Raw genomic sequence first — 5,000 nt, 5'->3', positions numbered from 1 at the left:
CGTAAACGTACTTTCTCGAGTCTCTCGCCCTCGCCACTCCGGCGTGTTTCGACCGCTCTCCGTACCGTCGCCGACCGCTTGGCCGGTCGGTTGGGTACTATAAGAGGTAGGAGAGATTAATATTGTACGTGTCGCGCTCTCGACGTTGACAAACGAAGAATCGCCCGAACGGGTCGAGAACGGATTTTGTCGAGTCGCGACTCTGACACGGAGAGAACATTTATATAAAATGTTTGATTTGGAAACCACGAATATATAAAATAATATACGATCGTCGCAGAACGCGCCGCCGCCAAGTCTTCTCATGCTTGGAGGTTGCGTGTCTCGCGAGAACGTACGTTCGACTCTCGCGTCGTCTCGTATTCCTCTTCGCCGGGGATTACGGTGCGGCTCTTCTCGTTCGTCGCCGAACGCGCGCAAAATTAACGCACACTTATTTATTACGAGCACAGCATTGCCACGAGTCGGTGTCGCAAGACCGAATGGCTCTTATGTGGCGCGCACGCCTCTAGTGTGTTGGCCGCGCGGTCCCTCTCGTTTCGTACGCAGCAGCGGAATCGTCGCGCTTACCGAGCATCTACTCCACGGATACGAGTTTGCGGGAAGAGTTGCTTCTTCCCGCTCGCTTTGTACGCCGTAGCGAAATCTTATTGCTGGTCGTGTGCGGTTAAACGCGTACGAACCAGACAGAACAGTCCTCGACGTCTAAGCATCGCCATCGTCGATCTAGCGTCAGGGTGAATCGCGCGGTCTCTCGAGACCGCGCATCATAACATTTGGGAGAATAAGAACACGAGTATTTTGATCTTGTGGATTTTTGAACGGAGAGGAGGAGGAAGAAGAGGAGAGGCGGCGGCGTCGGGGGTTTACTCTCGCCTCCGTCGTTCTCTCGTACGCTTTACATAATAGCGTTAAACACAGCAGAGTGTCGCCGACCGGCTGAGCAAGACCGGCGGCAAATAAAATGGCACATACGAGCGTGTCGCGCGCGCGTCGGTGTTTCGGCATCGAACGCGCGCGCGCGCGAAAAAGAGCTAGCGACGAGTCTTCGGGCTCGCTCGCGAGTTACTCCCTTGCGAGTAACCGAACACGAAGCTCCCTGGTTGATCCTGCCAGTAGTCATATGCTTGTCTCAAAGATTAAGCCATGCATGTCTCAGTGCATGCCGAATTAAGGTGAAACCGCGAATGGCTCATTAAATCAGTTATGGTTCATTAGATTGTACCCACATTTACTTGGATAACTGTGGTAATTCTAGAGCTAATACATGCAAAACAGAGTCCCGACCAGTGATGGAAGGGACGCTTTTATTAGATCAAAACCAATCGGTGGCGGGCGGCTCGCCGTTCGTCCACCGTTTATTTTGGTGACTCTGAATAACTTTGTGCTGATCGCACGGTCCTAGCACCGGCGACGCATCTTTCAAATGTCTGCCTTATCAACTGTCGATGGTAGGTTCTGCGCCTACCATGGTTGTAACGGGTAACGGGGAATCAGGGTTCGATTCCGGAGAGGGAGCCTGAGAAACGGCTACCACATCCAAGGAAGGCAGCAGGCGCGCAAATTACCCACTCCCGGCACGGGGAGGTAGTGACGAAAAATAACGATACGGGACTCATCCGAGGCCCCGTAATCGGAATGAGTACACTTTAAATCCTTTAACGAGGATCCATTGGAGGGCAAGTCTGGTGCCAGCAGCCGCGGTAATTCCAGCTCCAATAGCGTATATTAAAGTTGTTGCGGTTAAAAAGCTCGTAGTTGAATCTGTGTCGCACACCGTCGGTTCACCGCTCGCGGTGTTTAACTGGCGTGATGTGGGACGTCCTACCGGTGGGCTTAGCCTCGCGAGGGGCGGCCCAACTAATATCCCGTCGCGGTGCTCTTTACTGAGTGTCGAGTCGGGCCGGTACGTTTACTTTGAACAAATTAGAGTGCTTAAAGCAGGCTACCTTCGCCTGAATACTGCGTGCATGGAATAATGGAATAGGACCTCGGTTCTATTTTGTTGGTTTTCGGAACCCCGAGGTAATGATTAATAGGGACAGATGGGGGCATTCGTATTGCGACGTTAGAGGTGAAATTCTTGGATCGTCGCAAGACGGACAGAAGCGAAAGCATTTGCCAAAAATGTTTTCATTAATCAAGAACGAAAGTTAGAGGTTCGAAGGCGATCAGATACCGCCCTAGTTCTAACCATAAACGAAGCCAGCTAGCGATCCGCCGAAGTTCCTCCGATGACTCGGCGGGCAGCTTCCGGGAAACCAAAGCTTTTGGGTTCCGGGGGAAGTATGGTTGCAAAGCTGAAACTTAAAGGAATTGACGGAAGGGCACCACCAGGAGTGGAGCCTGCGGCTTAATTTGACTCAACACGGGAAACCTCACCAGGCCCAGACACCGGAAGGATTGACAGATTGATAGCTCTTTCTTGATTCGGTGGGTGGTGGTGCATGGCCGTTCTTAGTTGGTGGAGCGATTAGTCTGGTTAATTCCGATAACGAACGAGACTCTAGCCTGCTAAATAGGCGTACCTTATGGTATCGCGAAGGCCCCCGGCTTCGGCTGGCGGGTTTTTACTACCAACGTACAAACAAATCTTCTTAGAGGTACAGGCGGCTTCTAGCCGCACGAGATTGAGCAATAACAGGTCTGTGATGCCCTTAGATGTTCTGGGCCGCACGCGCGCTACACTGAAGGAATCAGGGTGTGTTCCCTGGCCGAAAGGCCCGGGTAACCCGCTGAACCTCCTTCGTGCTAGGGATTGGGGCTTGCAATTGTTCCCCATGAACGAGGAATTCCCAGTAAGCGCGAGTCATAAGCTTGCGTTGATTACGTCCCTGCCCTTTGTACACACCGCCCGTCGCTACTACCGATTGAATGATTTAGTGAGGTCTTCGGAATAGNGCGCGGCAATGTCTCGGCATTGCCGATGTTGCCGGGAAGAGGACCAAACTTGATCATTTAGAGGAAGTAAAACTCGTACCAAGGTTTCCGTAGGTGATCCTGCGGAAGGATCATTAACGTTCCGGAGGTCCTGCTCTGCGTCGAGAGTCCTCTCTTTTGGGAGAGACGCGCGCTCGCAGCAGTCGGCGACTGATGGACGCGCTGAAAAGGCGCTCTCAGAGAAAAAGAAAATAACGGATTTGACGGAATTTGTTGTTGTGTTTTGATATAACGACGGACACCGTCGCGCCTCTCTGACCGAAAGTAGTCGGCAAGCAGAGCAGCGCGCCCGGCGGTGTTCGACGACGATTCGGAGCGAGACGCTTCGCGATCACGCTCGTGTGTGTGCCATTCTCCGGCCACACACACACACAGAGCGTCGATTCGGCGTTGAGCGCGAACCGGTGGTAACCTATGCCCGCGCACGCGTGTGTGCAGCACCCACGACGTTCGTCGACGCGCGCCCTCCCCGTTGTCGCGGGGCAGCGGTCAGCGTGCCGAGAACACACGGTGTGCGACCGCGAGTGCCGAGCGAGAGGACCCCCATATATTATTATAATATATATATAACACAGAGAAGGGATCGATGATATTTCGACCAATCTGTCAACTGTGTCGGTCCGACGGTTTCTTCAAAAGCTTCCGCCCCGGCTCTCCCGTTGCGGGAGAGACGCTCCGAACGAGAAACACACAACTCTATCTTTGTGCCGTAGCCTTCCCTGGCGGGAGGCGGCGGTCCGCGCGCGTCCTCGGACGCGCGCGGACAGGCTGATCGAAGAGCCACCACGATTATTCTCTCTCTCTCTCGTCCGAGAGAAGAGACCACGATGGTTGAACGAGAAGCGCGTTTCTTCGCGAACGCAAAAATTTCGAACGATTACCCTGAACGGTGGATCACTTGGCTCGTGGGTCGATGAAGAACGCAGCTAATTGCGCGTCAACTTGTGAACTGCAGGACACATGAACATCGACATTTCAAACGCACATTGCGGTCCACGGATACAATTCCCGGACCACGCCTGGCTGAGGGTCGTTTTAGTACCCCTAAACTGCTTGCGCCCGAAAAGCGCGCACGGCCACGACGCGGGCGACCAGAGAATGGCGCGCGCGTCGCCTGTGCCCTGTGCAACGCTTACAATGGGCGTACGAGCGATCGTTGGACGTTCGCCCGAGGTGTCTGTGCCGCGCCGACCGGCCGCGGTGCAAATCCTGGCGTCGTCTGAAATGACACACCGAAATAATAATAATAATGAGGAGGAGAAGCGCACAAGCGTGTAAAACGTTGGCGAACGCGCGCCCAGAGAATGCTGCGCGAATTAAGAGGGGGAGCGTGTTTGTGTATCCAAGTCGTGTGTGTACGCGAGAGCCGAGGAGAAATGGGATGAGAGTAAGAGCGCGCGCGAAGGGAGCAACAAACGGCCAAAAAAAGGGTCAGGACGGTGAATGGCACCGCTTTCCCTAGAGCGGCGCGTGCGTCGTTGTCTCCCGAAAGTAGGTAGCGCTTGTCTCACCGTCTCTCCTCTCCGTACATCACACAGACTGACCGGACTGCTCTCGCACTCTGTGCCGCGTCTCTCGGTGCGATAGCGCTCGCGCGTCTTATGCCGAGGCGCCCTTGCCCGCACACATAACGGTATTACGGAGAAATATACGGCGCGTCGTCGTCCGGCGGAGAGAGCATTCGTAATCCTTTACCTCTTTACGGAGAAGGGTTTTGAATCGCGAGCCGACCGCGTGTCCGAGTCCACGAAATTTTCGTAAAGCGAAAAAAGGGGACCGGCGCGCCGCGTCGTGTACTCGTCGAATCGATTCCGCCCGAATTTCGTATATAAAAGAGAAGGGAGAGCCGAGAATCTCGAACCCCGCGATATATCGTCTCCATTACCACCAACAAGTGTGTGTGCGGTTAGCGCCCCGGCGATTTGCCTTCTCGCGTATTTCGTGTGCTGCCGCTGCTGCTCTCGTTCGACGCTCTCTCTCTCTCCCTCTTATAATATATATTATAGAGGAGAGACGACGATGAGCGACGCGGAGGAGGCAAACGGCTACGAAAACTCACT

At 54.1% G+C, this 5,000-nt stretch overlaps 2 non-coding genes across 2 annotated transcripts; both read left to right on the top strand.

Annotated features, from left to right (window-relative positions):
- The first annotated feature begins 1,096 nt into the window (after positions 1–1,096).
- On the top strand, positions 1,097–3,017 carry LOC146724181 (small subunit ribosomal RNA). The gene has a single exon (XR_014924180.1). It is a non-coding gene; the product is annotated as a small subunit ribosomal RNA (ribosomal RNA).
- An 801-nt stretch (positions 3,018–3,818) lies between these two features.
- Positions 3,819–3,973, top strand: LOC146724180 (5.8S ribosomal RNA). Its single transcript, XR_014924179.1, has one exon. It is a non-coding gene; the product is annotated as a 5.8S ribosomal RNA (ribosomal RNA).
- Positions 3,974–5,000: the final 1,027 nt, after the last annotated feature.

This window comes from Nylanderia fulva, unplaced genomic scaffold, assembly GCF_048542155.1.
Source record: "Nylanderia fulva isolate GAGA-0341 unplaced genomic scaffold, ASM4854215v1 Scaffold1445, whole genome shotgun sequence".
NCBI lineage: Eukaryota > Metazoa > Arthropoda > Insecta > Hymenoptera > Formicidae > Nylanderia > Nylanderia fulva.
This window is presented reverse-complemented; position numbering and strand designations above follow the sequence as displayed.